The following is an 18,002-nucleotide window of genomic DNA, read 5'->3' as shown; positions in this document are numbered from 1 at the left end:
GAATTCTAAATATGTTTGCATTGCAAATAGAATAGTGACAAGTTGTGTACAGCAAGAAAATCCTCAACTGTGATAAGACTCCATCCTGTGTGCTGTAGGGTGACTATATACATGTTTGTTTTATTGTTTTTAATTTGCATATCTTCTGTCTGTCCTTAAATTAGATGCGGGATCTTAATAATTTCACTTGAAACTCAAAGCCCAGATTTTTGCTGTGTGAGGAAGTTTCTGAATAAGACATCAAGTTTCCAGCCATCAGAGGATAATTTATTGATACTTGTCAAAAGGAAGTATCAGTCTAACAGAAATCAAGACAAAAGGAATGCCTGATGAATTTTCTTTGAAGTGCCTTTTATAAAAGTCCTTGGTAATGCATATTGATGAACTCCAAATTGTCTTGCCTGAAGGGAAAAGAAAGTAGACTGCTTTACACTGTCTTATAAATATTCATCAAAAGAACAAGACTTATGTTTCCAGGCGTGAGGTGAATGATTACGGTTGTATGATTGCCTTGGAATCTGGATAATTAGTAAAACAGCCGTTGACAGTTAGAGAATTTTAAACTTGGTATCTTGCCGTCACTTCATTTGGAGGCAGAGATAAAGCTTCCTATACCAAAGGGAAGCAGTTTTTAGAGGGTGATGGATTGATACTATCAAGTTCTAGGCATCGGTTGCGTCCATTGTTGGCTTATTTTTTTGTTCAGTTGAAAATCAAAACAAAAGTGATTTGCTTTGTTTTATTTCCTTTTTGTTGTATTTATTTATTACTCGGTAATTCATTTTGGTCTAATGAAACAGTACCAGTCTTGCTAAGAATGATTTACTGGATCTATGTCTTAATTACAACCCAAACACTAGAGAGTGAGGATAGAATGACTCTATCCAAACATACAGAAAGAGTAGTTTTGTGTGGTTGTTTTTTCTCTGATATTGTTGTCATTTTGCTTATTAAGACACACTTTGGACAGAACGATTACCCGGCATGTATTTTGATTTAGAAGTCCATATGATTAAAGATCAAATTTGATTAAATAGATATGGAATATTTGATGTTTGGAGGATAAGTAGTCCATATCAACAACCAGAAAAAAAATACTATCACTCAAACTGGTTGTAAATTTCTCCTGACCCTTGTTTCATAAACTATCCTCTAACTAGTTAGGACAACATTCCATTCTCAGAAAGCATTATCCTTTACAGTGTTTGGCACTTAAATGCAATTAAGCAAATATAATATCTTCCTTGAAGCAAATAGTTGCTCAGCTTAAGCAACTGAAACTAATTAGCTCTGCTGAATGAAAGACATATTCAGCAAGTGTTTGAAGAATATATTCTTTATCTTGAGCAGAAATAAGCACCTGTGTTGCCATTACAGTGGGAGGAAGACTCTACATTCTGCAAATTGATTATCTATTTTGTGTAGATCAAAAAGTAAAAACTGTGAATTCAGATTGATACATATCTAGGAGTAGAATGAGATAGAACAAATAATAATAATAATAATAATAAGAGAAAGACAGATTAAGTGACTCTCCTAGGAAACGTTTATGTATTTTCTCAAGACTCTGTTTTTTTTTTTTTTTGTAAGGGAGACTTGGCTGCTGCCAAGACCTTGGCCAGAAACATACAGAGGATTTGAGTCATCCTGCAGCAATGAGCTGTGATAAACATAGAGTGTAAAAAAGATGGTGATGAGGGCGTTGGTGTTCTTGTAAAGGCGATCATATAGTTTGGTAAGTAAAGTTACATTTTCCAAAGCAAAGGAATCATCTTGCATTCACACTCTTTTTTGTCTCTCTTTCTTTTTTCAATCTTGCACTTTGTTTAACGGGCTGTATAATTCATCTCATTCTGTATCTATGAAAAATAGTTTCAGAAAGAAAAGACTCTCATAAGGCATATGGTGTCAGCAGTCTGGAACACTTAGATTGATCATACAGAATACCTAGATGAATTCAATATGGAATAGAAACAAACCAAGAACATCCTGTGAACTGAAGTGTCAGTATCTCTGAGGAAATCGATTATTTTTCTCTCATTTCTGAGAAACCACCACTGACAGACATACCAAGTATCTAATGATATCATTTTTAGGCCATTTTTCCAAGTCTCAGAGGGAAAAAAAAATCTCAATTTAAAATATAAATGAGGGCTTGCAGGGAAATGAGTAGGGCAGGAAAAAGGAACAGGCAGTAAAATATTTAAAACTGTGCTTTATTGGCCACATTAACCTGAAACTATGTAATGTCAAATACTACCTCACAGTGTGCAACCTGTGGGGCATAAAAGTATTATAGTTGAAATATTTCAAGTGTCTAGATGCAGGGAAAGGCTACAACATTTGGAAAATATGGGAGAGCACAACCCTCACTGAACCACAGCTCTGGTGGGATTTCTCTTGCTGCACTGTGTTGAGGTGAGTTTCCCCAGTGGCTCTGGGATAAAGTATCAACCTGCAATGCAAGAGACACGAGTTTGATCTCTGGGTCAGGATGATCCCCTGGAGAAGGAAATGGGAACCCAAACCAGGATTCTTGCCTGGAGAATCCCATGGACAGAGGAGTCCGGTGGGCTATAGTTCATGGGGTCACAAAGAGTTGGACATGACTTAGCGACTAAACAACAATCCAGGTGAGAGAATTTGCAGGTATCACTAGGGGGTCATATGATGCAAGGAAAGTAATGAGTTACTTAACTGATAGTGACTCAAATGACATATGCTGTTCAGTGATTCACTGAAGAGAATAATAAGCTTTAAATATATTTAGCGATGATAGAAGGTGGGAGGTTTCAGATGAGGCCTACATTCACAAGAGGAAGAATATAGACGGGAATAAAGCATGAAGAAAAAGTCCACGTCCTTCCAGGGCCAAGTTGATTCTAATAAGTACAAATGTAAATAGAGCAAGTTATCACGTGTTTATCACACAAAACGGGAATGATAGAAACAACATGCTGGCATGGCATTAGTAAAGAGGTCTTGGTATTTCATGCTTGTTGGAGTGAAAATTGATGCAAAGTTTGCAGGAAGTAGAAAAATCCCTGAGGGGAAAAGAAAGCACACTCTGTGACAAAGAGAATACACCACTAGACATTCATCAAGAGAAAATTAACAGGAAATTGTGTTAAAGTGTATGTATAAGAAGGTCCACAGAATAGTATTTAAACAGAAAAAAAAAATGCTAGAAACAATTCAAACGACTAATAGCAGGTAACTACTTCAATACATTGTGCTGTATCATATAGCTATATAATATTTGGGCTTCCCTGGTGGCTCAGACAGTAAAGAATTCACCTGTTATGTAGGAGACCGGGGTTCAATCCCTGGGCAGGGAAGATCCCATGGAGAAGGGAATGGAAACCCATTCCAGTATTCTTGCCTGGAGAATCCCATGGACAAAGGAGACTAGCAGACTACAGTCCATAAGAAAATATTTAATAGACTTTATAAAAGTCATATTTATATAAAATTGTATATTACATGAGAGGTGGACATATATGTGTGTTTAGCTTTACCTATCAATTATTTATTTAGCTAGATGATTTTATGAGATGTATTGAATCCCCCAAATTTTGTATGTTGAAATCCTAGCCCCCAGTTCCTCAGAATGCAACTATATCTGGAGACGGGGATTTTAATTATAAGAGATGAGGACACATACAAGTGCTGAGGGAAGACCTTGTGGAGACAGAGGGAGGAGGGCTTTCTGCAATGCCAAGGAGAGAGACCTCAGAAGAAGCTAACCCCATCAACACCTTCATTTTGGATTTTTTTTAGCTTACAAAATTGTGAGAAAATAAATTTCCGTTCTTTAAGCTGTGGCACTTTACAATGGCAGCCGGAAGAAATTAATACAGATACGTACCAGTCAACTTTCAAAAGTAGTAATCTTCAGATTTTTTTTCTTAGTAGCCTCTATTTTTATTTTAGCATGCATGTATATTATTTGTATAATTTAAAAGGGGGAGGGATGAATTGGGAGATTGGAATGGACATATGCACACTACTATACATAAAATAAATCACTAATAATTGTATAGCACAGGGAAATCTTCTCAATAGCTTGTAATGGCCTATATGGGAAAAGAATTTAAAAAAGAGTGGAGATATATATATATATATATATACACACACACACACACATATATATATATAACTGATTCATTTTGCTGTACACCTGAGACTAATACAAAATTGTAAATCAACTGTGAAAGTATATGGAAGTATTAGTCACTCAGTCTTGTCTGACTCTTTGCAACCCCCATGGACTATAGCTGGCCAGGCTCCTCTGTCCATGGAATTCTCCAGGCAAGAATACTGGAGTGGGTTGCCATTCCCTTCTCCATGGGATCTTTGCAACTCAGGGATTGAATCCAGGTCTTCTACATTGCAGACAGTTTCTTTGCTCTTTGAGCCACAGGGAAGGATATATGTATATATATCCTTTTATTACATATGTATATAATAAAACACACAAAAAAAGCCAGACTATCTTATTTGTGAAACACTAGATGCGTGGGGATCGTTTCCTTTAAGAATTATGTTAAGATTTATGGATAAAACACTAGATGCCTCATATTGTTCACATACAGTCTTACTCAGAAGCTAACTTTGTAAGTTTTTGCTAAAGCTGTCATTTCTTGTTTCAGATGGAATCCAACAATATCTCAATTTAAATAGTTTCAAATCATAGTAACTATAGCAGAGCTATCTAGTTGAAAATAACTAGGACAATCCTCTCCTTGGAAAGATCCCAAGTTCCTTGTCAGTAGAAATGTTGTATTCTGGAACATTTTACCCTGTGGCATCTAGCAGATTTCTAGACATGAAACAACTCTTCATAAATACATTTTGATTGATTTATTTCAAAAGTGAGATTGACAAACTACTTCTTAATAATTTATTTGGCTTCATCTCTTTGCTAATTGGTATAGGTGCCCATTGTGGTAGGAATGTCGAGGTTCTTGAGTTTAAAAGGCACCAATCAAAACCATATAAGAGATATGTCATTTTCCCCCTTAAAAATGAATAAAACTCAGAATATTGAGTTAGAGAATTTGCCCTGGAAATGTCAATATCAGTTGTGTACTAGCTAGAGAATAGGACATGGAGGTGACAGTCAAACTGGATTCAGCATGGTCATTTATCAAAAGTTTGAACGGTCTGTGCATCGGGTATTTTTTATTCTATGGGAAAATTCAAAGTAATCCCATCTTCTGAATCCAATACATTCTCTAAAATTCCTTTTAAACATGTTAATACGTTAAAGAATGTAGATTTCTTTATAAAGAAGGAATATGTAAATATGTGTCAAATGAAAAATATCATAAATATTTAGAAAATACATCAGGGAGGCTTTGGTAAAATATTTCAGAGGAGGAAAATAATTTTCTTGGCATTCAGCTGTTAATTTTAATGTAAAATTCTTGATAACACTATACAATTGTGTAGGACCTATTAGCTTTGTGTCTCAATTGTATAGTTGCCTTAGATAATTATATATAATACGGCTTAAGTTTTACATATGTACACATTAAATTCTAAGACATTTTACTTCTAGAAATATAGATAGATAGATAGATAGATAGATATGTATGCATAGTTTTGGGGAGGTTTAATTTGCATAGGGGACCAGATGTTCCTTTCTTACTTGGTTTTCAAAAATTCAATTAATACTTAAAGTGTCAGTATGGGAAAAAGATAAGAATTTCTGCTTTCTTCTGAGAAAATAAATGTAAAGAAATTTATTTTAAAACACAAATCACGTCATAGGGAAAATGTATATCAATCAAAACCATCTTCTTCTGACATGGCCCAGAACCCAGAGGACTGTCAGTTTCCTCTGTCTTTCCCTCTTGTCCTTTGTTTATTAGTGATTCGGCCTATTGATCTCTGCCAGCTGTCGGTGCTGACCAGCCTGGCCCTGCCCTCTTCACCTCCCCCAGAAAACTCATCTGGCCCCCTTCCCACCCCCATGCCCTGCTTTGTTCTCCTAACCCCCGCCTCATACCAATTTCACTCTTATACTTTCAGCCTGACTTAGTTTTAACCACTAACATAAACTACATCTTCAAAATTTATGAAAATTATGAAACTTTTGCCACAAATGCTGCAAAATATGTTACACATATATTAAACCAAGAAGTATTTTAAGAAAGGCTGCAAAGCTTTGACTTTATTAAAAGAATATAAAAAAGCTACCTAGGTCATGAACAAAGGGTACCTACCAGAAGCTTTGGTGCAGATATAGCTTTAGTCAAGTTCTGATGTATAAATGCTAAATCTTATATAAAAATTCATTTGAAAGCACTATTATTTATATTTAATAAATATTTATTTATTTTTAAATATTTTGATGAAATTTTTAATATCACTTTTTGGTTTTGGTCTCTCCAACTGAAGAGGACAAACATTAACTAAAACAAAAACTTTAAATGGAAAAGTATTTTATTCAAAGTTCCAAAAAATATAATTATACCTAATTAAACTTCCAAATATAGTTTTCAAAATGAAGTTGTAGTATTTAACTTTTTACTTATTAAAGTGTAAAACTGCCCTGAAACTTTTACTGGACACTGGACTTCAAAATCCTTCATTACACAACGTGCTTAGTCACTCAGTCATGTCTGACTCTTTGTGACCCCATGGATTGTAACCCACCAGGCTCCTGTCCACAGAATTTTCCAGCCAAGAATACTGGAGTGAGTTGTCATTGCCTACTCAAGGGGATTTTCCAGACCCAGGGATTGAACCCACATCTTTTACGTCTCCTGTATTATCAGGCAGATTCTTTACCACTGTTAACACCTAGGAGGCCCTAGAAAAACAAAATGTTATACTTTCTCTATATATTGTGTTCTACTCTCCTCCAAAAATTGCAGAAAGTTATCATTTCAGGACAGTGTCACTTTTCCTCAGTCACTCAGAGATTGAATACCACAGAGTTCAGTGGAGCAGTCTGACATCACGGAGCTGGTTGATGAAGGAAAACTTTTTCTGGGCAGCTGCTACATTTCTGTTTTCATCATCCAAAAGGATTAAGTTGATAAGAACTATGGACTTGATATTTTCATCATGGCACCTGTATACCTAATATCTCCTTTTTTGCCCATTCCATAGCTCTTGCTCTGACAATCCAGCGTCAGGCAGTTCTTTTGCAAGAAACATGACCCTTGTTTGGACCTGCTCCAAGGGCACTATTTCTCTTAGCCCTCAGAGCAGCCTTGCTCTGAGCCTTCTCTGCTGAATCACTCTCCACAGTGAAGGAGGGCTCAGGAAGGGGATTCTGGGGCCAGAAGGATATGCTGTGATATCATATTTGGTCCTCAACACATAGTGGATAACTGATAAACATTCGTTCATTTTTGTTGGGCTTCCCAGGTGGTTCAGCAGTGAAGAATCCACAGGAGACACAAGAGATGTGGGTTCAATCCCATGGTGGGAAGGTCCCCTGGAGGAGGAAATGGCAACCCACTCCAGTATTCTTGCCTGGAGAATGCTATGGACAGGAGCCCAGCTGGGGTTCAGGGGGTTGCAGAGAGTCGGACATGGCTGAATGATTGAGCATGTTGGTTCATAAAGGAAAAATATCATTCCTTTTCCTGAGTAGACTTTTGCATGCCCTCCAAGATTTATTGTGGTTCTGATTATAAGTTATTTTTTGACTTTTGTGTTTGAATGCTTTCTTGGTCCATCTATTGTACTTGCTTTGAAAATGTTACAGTGCCATGTCTAATTCTCAAAAATATTTCACCCAGTCAGTGACCTTTTCTCATGTATTCATAACGGTGTATCCTCCTTTTCATGTGCTTATATAAATTCACATGCCAGGTGCTTTGTCTATTTTGAAAAAAAAGAGAAAGAAATAAACCTTACCTTTAGAAAAAGTTAAACTTGTTCATATTAGTAAGAACCTATAGAGATCTTTCTAAAATATCTATTGGAACAATGAGGCTGAAAGATATATATGTGTATATGCAAGATTAAAATATAATTATATATTGGATATAAACAGTATACTCAGAAAATATGTTTTATTAATCAACACAGAACATATGATCTTTCCAAAAGTATATATAATTGGTTACCAAGGAGTCTCAAATTGATTATTTACATAAATTAGTTTCAATTTTCCCCAATATTTTATTTAACTATGCTTTTAATATATAGATTTTTTTCCCTTTATAATACTTTATATTTGTAAGATTTCAAAGCTTTCAAATCTTTTTCTATCATTTAACTTAGTTGAGTGCATATTAAATTCTATCTTATAGCTGATAGGAATTTTCCTCCCAGCACAGACTGTGTATGTTTGGATTTGGGCAAGTTATGAGATCTATTCTTTCTCTTCTCTTCCCATATTAGTACCTTGAATGCTGGAGAGTTCTCATCCAGGCTTTGTTCATTTTCCCTTTCTGACTTTAGTCTTCCATAGCTGGGGGCAGAGAGAGAGGAGATTCAAGGCAGAGACCTTATTTAGCCAGATGGTAAAGAACCCATCTGCCAATGCAGGAAATGGAAGAGATGCACGTTGGATCCCTGGGTTAGGAAGATCCCCTGGAGTAGGAAATGGCAACCTACTCCAGTATTCTTGCCTGGAGAACCCCATGGACAGAGGAGCCTGGTGGGCTACAGTCCATGGGATCTCAAAGAGTCGGACATGACTGAAGTGACTTAGCACTCACTCACATGTGGTGGAGTAAATATTCCTAATCAACGCTCTGGTTTGACAGTGTTCAGTCTGATGCTAATGATTTTCACTGAGGAGGCTACACAATTTCCTTGAAGAAGTGCTCACTTCCCCTCAGCTTCTTTGTCATCAGAAACGATTCTGTATTAAAAGTTTAAGCACTCCTTAACCCTTTCAGAAGTCATGGGGGAAAAAAAAAATCCTCAGTTTAGTGGTGAAGTCGCTTTGCTTGGTATAGTAACCCTTTGTTCTTAAACTAAATTCCATGATTCTTCATTTGGAGGAAAGGACGCTGTGCTGGTCCTCTCCTGTGCTGTCTAAAGACTATAAAGAACTGAAAAGGAGGCCCACAAATCTTTTAATTCTCAGGTGCCCTATTTTGTGGCCCTCTCAAACTTTACTGGTACAGATTTCTTGAGGATACCTCTTGCTTTTGGAAATCAATAGGCTAAAGAAGGTTCCAATCTATGTTCATTACATGTCCAAATTAAGAGTGCTTGCGTTCTCAGTCCTATCTGACTCTTTGCAACCCCATGGACTATAGCCTGTCAGACTCCTCTGTTCATGGGATTTTCCGGGCAAGAATACTGGAGTGGGTTGCCATGCCTTACTCTAAAGGAACTTCCTGACCCAGGGATTGAACCTGCTTCCTGCATCTCCTGTGTTGCTGGCAGATTCTTTACTGCTGAGCCACTGGGAAAGCCCCTAAATTAAAGGGGGGGGGGTATGTATAGCTGCCTTCCTTAAAACTGGGAGAAAAATCATCTTCTGGTACTCTTTGCCCTACTCAAAACATATCCTGTACATTGCTGCCTGCTTCAGAAACACAGGTTCCATGCAGTCTAGACGATGGGCAGACTTTCATCTGTGTAGCTGCTCCATGGTTACTTCTTTTTGCTGAAGGTAGTGTCATTCACTCCCAGTTCAATCGGTACCTACGTCTTGTGCAAAAAAAAAAAAAAAACTATCAGAACAGTGTCTGACATTCAGTTCAGTTCAGTCGCTCAGTCATGTCCAACTCTTTGTTACCCCATGAACTGCACACGCTAGGACTGTCTGACATTAGCTGAACCAAAATAACTGATAAGAAATAGATGGAAATTAATAATAATTCATTATAAAGTGAGATGCATACCAAGAGAGAATAAAGAAAAGTAGTGAGTGTTGGGTATCATTGCTTTTCACATAGTGGGAAAGAGAAGGAGAAAGTAATAATGCCTGGCAAGTGGAAGTTTTGGAGGATTTCTTTTTAATCATCTATCTTCTTTTAAGTGTCAGAGAGATAGTTATGCTCATATCAAGCCAATATAACTATGATGTATTGAAGTCTGCTAGATTTCAGGAATTGGGTTATAAATTATGAATATAAGCATACCGCCCAACTGCACATTTGATAAAGGCAATATTGAATTTATGGAGTAGAGGTAAGGTAATTCTACATGCTGTAGAATGTGAAATGTCCTGAGAAAATTAGTCTTTTTTTTTTTTCTCAAAGAATGAAAAACAGAAAAATGAAAGAATAAAAAATACAAGTTGAAGGATCACCAAAATAAGTTTCAAAAGAAAGAAAAGGACTCTACTTTGAAGACTTACAGGAAGATTAAAACTAAAAATTATTTACTCCAAAAGCCAGAATATATTCTTGGATAGTTGCGAGCCAAACTTAGCCTGCTCAAAGAAGACAGGGCCTTAAAGAAACAGGAACAGAAGCTTAAAGGAGAACAGGCATAGATAAGATTACAATGTGATGAGATGGAGAAGTAGGGTTTGTAAGGCATTATACTGTTTAATAGTCAATATAACGTTCTATTAGAATCACTAAAGAGCATAAATTAAAAATAAAAATTATGCTAGAACTATGGAGAATAAATTTGGAAAGCTCTATCAGAGAAGTAAAAAAAAAAAAAATCATATATTGGTTAAGGTGATGAAGAGAACTTGAAAGAAAAAGAACAAAGATAAACATCTAAAAATCCAAGAGCTGGCTCATACAAGCTCACAAGTGCCCATTGCTAGATTTTCAGAAATTTTATGAGCCAGTACACCCAGTACTAAAAAATAAATACTATATACTTATAATTAATTATGTTAAGAATGGAGGTATTAAGTACTGAAAGAGAATCACCTCCTAAGAATTTTACTGTATTTTAGTAATTTCTATGATGTTGTAGTTACTTAGGTCTATCTTATCTGTAGGTGGAAATATTATACAGTCAAATCTCATTATGCATAGTATTTATGTTTATAAAGTCATCACAAACCCCAAATTAGTGAATACTGAACTACTGCTTCAGGGGAAATATGAGTCTCTAGTTGTGACATTTGCATCAACTGATTGATATAGAACCTTGTTTTATGCATGATTTTGTTTAGTGAAACCTAGTTAAAATATATCATTGATTCATTATCATTAAACTTATGATCAACAGCACCATAACTCATGCTTGGTTAAAACTTATCTAACACATATATTTTCTCCGTTAAACACATCACAGCCTTTTTACACTAGACACTAGACAGCACGTCAGCTTGAGTTTATCTAAGTTGTAAGGTAGCAAATATGAAAGTTAGCAGATATAAATACTATTCTAAGCTAATAAAATAGAAAATACTGATGAAACAATTGATTTATGCAAATAACCATTAAAATATAAGAATAATAGTCTTCTTCTTTCTGATAAGGAAACATGCTATGTATCTAGAGCAATTAAAATCAACCTAAACTCAACTGAAGATTAGCGGAATAGAATAGCTAACCCGGAAGCAGTTCCCAGGAAAATTATTCTCAATTGTAGGGTCCCCAAAGGTCATCTGTCAATGTTGGTTAAAATATCTAAATTCTGGGGCTCTATCCAAAAGTATTCTGACTATGCCTGGCATTACTTGGAAGCATCTAACATGACTTTCATGCATCTGGTCTATGTATTACTTTGGTATGTTATAAAGTAAACAAGAAGCCTAATGAAAGGAAAAATTTTCAATGATGTTGGTCAGGGTTGCTATGAAAAATTATATTCTTAAATTATTGAAAGCAAACTACAAATAAAGAATTACACATAAAGAAGAAAACAAAAGCTAATGTAAAACATATAACCCCGTGGTTCAAAATTTTGCATCAAATCTCTCTAGGTGTAGAGGGTCAATTCAGGATATTTTAAATTTTCAAGGGAAACATAGAAATATTTGACATCTGTTGGACATAGCACAAGCTACTAATTCCAGACACAGTTTTCTCATTAGTTTGAACTACATTTGTTTCATTGGCATTCTTTCTGTCATAATAAATGCTGTGACAGAAGCAAATGCAGTGTGTATCAATAAGTGAGGGTGGTGATTTTCAATGTGTGGTTTGAGAAGTTGTACAGCACTCAGTGAAAGGGGAGAGTGAAAAAAACTGGTTTAAAACTCAACATTCAGAAAGCTAAGACCATGGCATGCAATCCCATCACTTCCTGGCAAATAGATGGGGAAACAATGGAAACAATGACAGACTTTGTTTTCTTGGGCTCCAAAACAACTGCAGATGGTGACTGCAGCCATGAAATTAAAATACACTTGCTCCTTGGAATAAAAGCTATGACCGACCTAGAAAGCATGTTAAAAAGCAGAGACATTACTTTGCCAACAAAGGTCTGTCTAATCAAAGCCATGGTTTTTCCAGTAGTCATGGATGGATGTGAGAGTTGGACTATAAAGAAAGCTGAGCGCCGAAGAATTCATGCTTTAGAACTGTGGTGTTAGAGAAGACTCTTGAGAGTCCCTTGGACTGCAAGGATATCAAACCTGTCAATTCTAAAGGAAATAGGCCTGAATATTCATTGGAAGGACTGATGCTGAAGCTGAAGCTCCAATACCTTGGCCACATGATAAGAAGAAATGACTCATTGGAAAAGACCCTGATGCTGGGAACTATTGAAGGCAGGAGGTGAAGGGGACAACAGAGAATGAGCTGGTTGGATGGCATTACCAACTCTCTGGACATGAGTTGAACAAGCTCTGGGAGTTGGTGATGGATAGGGAAGCCTTGTGTGCTGCAGTCTATGGGGTCACAAATAGTTGGACACTACTGAGAGACTGAACTGAACTGAACTGAACTGAACAGCACTCAATAAGTACTCACGTCCCATTAGTAATTATGGTTATATAAGAATAAATATTTGAGATGATTTTAATTTGAGTGAAGTTTTTCAAACAGCCAAGTTGCCAGTAGGATATAAATATTTCTAAAATTGTTTGACCTAATTACTTAGTGGTATTTTTTGATGTAGAAATACCCTGAAAAAAAGTTACCTAGATACTAAGAAAGCTGAAGCCTGTGAGGATTTGTCTAGGTTATAGACAGAAAAAAAGTGTGCATTATTTTTTTGTTGTTGTTGATTTTTATACGAGCAAGTCTTCTTTCAGCAACAGAAATAACAATAATGGCATTAATAGTAAAACTAATATTCATGTATTGAATGCTTACTATTTAAGATCTTATACTTAAAGTTTTATATGAATTATCTAATTTGTTCATCAAAAGATCTTTTGAAGTAGATTTTACTTCAATATCAATTAAAATTTAGAGTAATTAACTTTTCTAAGATGGTATAGCTATCTGGTATATCAACCACAGTATTAAAATTATAGTACAACTTCTGATGCAACAAATATGGCAGACAGCTCATAGTAAAGAGCTCTCAGTGAATATTTAGAAAAGCATTCAAAAATACCAATGGAAAAATGAGCAAAATCCATGAATAGATAATACACAAAAGAAATAGTGCAGAAAAAGTCAATACAGAGGAAAAACCTTAATGGTAATACAATAATTCAAATGAAAAATCTAATGATCTCAACATCATATTGCAAGCCTCACAAGAACAGAAATCATATCTTTTCAGGTCTGTGTTTATTATATATCAGATATCAATAGATATTTTTGAAAAACATGAACATTCTGCCATTTTAATTTACAAAAATTTAGATACTTATTAATTTTCTCCTCAAATAATTACTGAGACACTATGGGTTCAAACTGAGCTGGTTCTTAGACACAGGTGAGAACAACACAGACATAGCCCTGTGGTTGGTGGAGATCAGTATCTATGGATGTCAGGATGCTTAGCTTTCACAGTGGTTCAGCGGGTAAAGAATCTGCCTGCTAATGCAGGAAAAGCAGGAGACCTGTATTTGATCTCTGGGTCCCTGGAGGAAGAAATGGCAACCCACTCTAGTATTCTTGTTTGGAGAATCCACAAGGAGAGAGGAACCTGGCGGGCTGCCCTCCATGGGGTTGCAAAGAATCAGACACGACTGAGCAACTAAGCATGCAAGGATGCTGAGATGCAGTGAGACAGGCATTCTTGTATGTTGCCATTAGTGGAAGTGCACCTGAATACAACTTCTCTGGAAAACACTTTGATAACATGTGATGAAAGTCTGAAGAGGGGCTCTTCCTCTATTTCAATTTTTAGGAATCTTTCCAAAAGAACAATCAGAATGGCACTAAAAGATTTGTTTTCATGGACTTGCACCACAGCATTATTTATGAATGCAATACTTTGAAAGTAGCAATGGTCAATAACCAGCGAATGGTTAAGTGAATTGCAGTAATTTGTAGGATAGCATATTAGTCACTCAAGAAAAAAAACATAATTTTGAAGAATGTTTAGTAGTGTGGAAAATGTGCATTGTGAAACAGCAGGGAAAAGGTAAAATATAAAAACTATGGATTTTTTACAATCTCTTAAATTCTAATAGAAAGAAAAAAGAGGGGCTTGCAATTGGACTTTAGTACTTTAGTATCAACACATGTCCACAAGCACACACACACAAATATAGCTCTAAAACAAGATTAGGATATTCAAGGTAGTCATATCTGGGTGTTAAGTTTGGGACTATGAGTAATTTTAAAATGCTTCCTTATATAATTTAATACTGTTAGCTTTCCATATCTTCAGGTTTGGTATCTCCGTATTCAACCAACCGCAGATCAAAAATATTAAAGAAAAAAATTTCACAAAGTTCCAAAAAGCAAAACTCTAATTTGCCTCATGCTGGCAACTATTTACATAGCATTTACATTGTATTTACAACTATTTACATAGTATTTACATTGTATTATGTAGTAAAAACTAATCTAAAGATGATTTAAAATATGTGGGAGGATGTGAGTAGGTTATATGCAAATAACTGTGCCATTTTATATAAGGCATTCAAGCATCTGCAGATTTTTCTATCTACAGGGGTCCTGGAATCAATCCTTCTGCAGATTCCAAGGAAGTTCTGTACTAAACATTTTGTCCAATGTACATGCAATTATTTTTATAATACAATAACTTGAATAAAAGCAGTAGTAACCGATAACAATGAGAATTTGATAGAAATATAAATGAGAAATTAATGGTGATACAAAATAACTCTGTAATGGTCAGTTAAGCATATATCATTAAGGGCTTCAAAAACAGCAGTAAAAATAAGTTTGTTTAAGGCAACTATTAAAATGAAAAAATAATTATTCAACATTTATTTAGTACTTATTATTTGCAAGGTATTATATCATCCATGAGCTAAATTCATTAGAAAATTATTTTATAGGCTAATGAAGTAGATTATTATTTATATTTTATTGAAGCAGAATTAATTGGATAGAGACAATACTTGGTTGATCCCCAATTCAGAGGATATCTAAAAGGAAAAATAAATATTTTTTGCCAAGAAATAATTATATTGCATGCTTCCCTCAGGGAGTCTTAACCATGTTGGAAAGAATAGGAGAATATCAGAATGGACAAAATGGATTTCCTGAGTAGTTTATTCAGAATTACCAATGAGCAATACAAGATCACAGCCCACACAATTGAGAATGACAAGTTACCAACTTAAATCAATGCTCATGATAATAAAACATCCCATAGGGAGGGACTATGATGGGAAAGGAAAAGATCAGGAATTCTAGGCAGCTTTTACATTCTGAGTTATTGTGGAACAATTGGAAAAAGCCACATTTCAAGGATGTCCCAAGGTAGAGCTTCAGCCATCAAGTCCCCAATCTGAGAATGGACTGAGTCCCAAATTATGTCAGGCTCAACACAAGCAATTTTGGGCTGAAATAAGACACACTTTTAAGTATCTGGAGGTAGGCATGGCAATCCACTCCACTATTCTTGCCTGGAGAATCCCATGGATAGAGGAGCCTGGCAGCCTAGAGTCCATAGGGTCACAAAGAGTGGGACAGGACTGAAGCGACTTAGCAGGCATGCACACACATTAAAAATACACCTTTCCACAGAAGCTTTTCCACTGGACCCAGAGTATAGAACACTCATGAGCATTTCTCAAATATGTGTCTTAATCATGAAAATACCTTACTAAAAGATAACTGAGGCATATTAAAAATTTTAAGGATTTATTGGAACAAAAATTGATTCAAATTGGGTAGGATCTGATCTAGCAGATTGAAAGGATCTCCGAGGAGCTGAATGAAATAAGAGTACTGTAGGCAGAAGGAAACGGGAACACAGAGTCCTATACTAGGTAAAAATGTGGGCTGGTTATTACAAGGTTGCTTTCCTTTAGGAGATAGTAGGAACCTATTGGGTGTACTTCCTAATCAGGTGATTTCTGATTGGCTGCTTTTAGATTTTGCATCTGTGAAAGCCAAAATGGTAATTAAGTCAGTTTGGTGAGCTGGGTGTGGGGCTTAGCAGAAGCAACTCTATTTGGGGCTTATTATCTTACTTTTAACACTTCATTCCCTTTAATAGTAATATATAAAATTTTCCTAAACTTTTTTCTATATGAAGTGGCACTTTGATGTTTTATTTTGCTGTTTACTAAATCACTCTATAACAACTCCACCATCACCACCATTATCATCTCCTTTCTGCCCATTCCTACTATAGCATCTTGCCATGTAAATCTGAGCTGCAAAACAAAAAAGTCTAAAAATTAATCACTCTGTAAGAATTTAAAACTATGCCAGAAGATAGAAGATAATGCTATTCATTGTGTGGAGCGTTCAGGACAAGTCTGGTACAAATTTATCTAGGAATAGAAAACACAGAGAGAAAATATTAAACTGAATGAAATTGTCATCTCATACCTCTATTTACAAATAGACTGTTTTTTGTTATTATTTTAGAGAAAAAAATCACTGAAGCCATCAGTCAATGAAAATCAGCTCTCAAAACAGGCAAAAGAGATATTGGACTATAGTTTCAGAAGACCAGAATATAAAATAAAGATATAACATTCAACCTCATTTGATAGATCTATTTCAGAACCCTGTGATTTACTTCAAGGTTAAAATTGGCTTACAAATTATGATTTCATCTTTTTTGGCAACATTTTCTGTTCTATATGTTAAATTTGCCTGTAAAAAGTTCCCCTCTTATCAGAACATCTAAAAAAGAATTTCTCTATCAATATTTTTTCTAATTTAACTCAATTCATTAAAAACATTTCCCTATGGCCACCTCTACTTATTTCTGTTGATTATTAGTCTGGTTTTTTTTCATATATATATATATATATATTTCAAGGAGTTTTTTCCACTTAAATTACTACTTCTTTTTATCTTTCCTTCTGTCTGGTATTTCACTACATAGCTTATTTTTGAATTTATGATCCATATCTAAAACACTTATAATAAATTTTCTATTCCTAAATTCCAGTCAATACCTTATGTGAACATTCTCTTGGGTATAAAATCAATTTTAAAAAAGTGAATCTCAACCAGAACAATTTTGTGATCAATTTATTTGTGGAAAAATATAGATTCTAATATTTTGTATTGCTTTTACTATTGCTTTTAGAACTTTCTCTAACCTTTTGTTTTAAAAGGTAATCTTCTGTGCTTATAGCTCACATGGTTTTGGCAGGAAGTTACAATGAAATGATGATTGCATTCACTTTACATTTAGTGATTTAAATAGTAATACCGTGTTTCAGAAAAAACAAAGCTACTTTTGAAAGACATTACTGAATAATTTGTGCTGTTTTTAAGGCTTCCATATTATTTAATAACTTTCCACTCTGTAGAACTTATATGTTTTCACCTAGGTAATAAAACTTTTCTGTATTTTCTTGGAAATTAGAATAATATATTTTCTTAGGTCTCTAATGCTTTTAAATATGAAGAGATGTAGAAATTGAATAAGAAATTACTGAATAGAAATTATTCTAATGCTCACAACATGGTTTGAAATGAATTAACCTCTATTTTCTTTCTCTCTCTGTTTTTTTAAGAAAGGCAGACTGCCACATGCAGCACCTCATTTGGATGTGTCGGGAATCTTGGAAGTTTGATGATCCTATGTTCTACTAC

This window comes from Giraffa tippelskirchi, chromosome 9, assembly GCF_054371585.1.
Source record: "Giraffa tippelskirchi isolate mGirTip1 chromosome 9, T2T-mGirTip1v1.2.pri, whole genome shotgun sequence".
Classification (NCBI taxonomy): domain Eukaryota; kingdom Metazoa; phylum Chordata; class Mammalia; order Artiodactyla; family Giraffidae; genus Giraffa; species Giraffa tippelskirchi.
Note: the sequence above shows the minus strand (reverse complement) of the source record.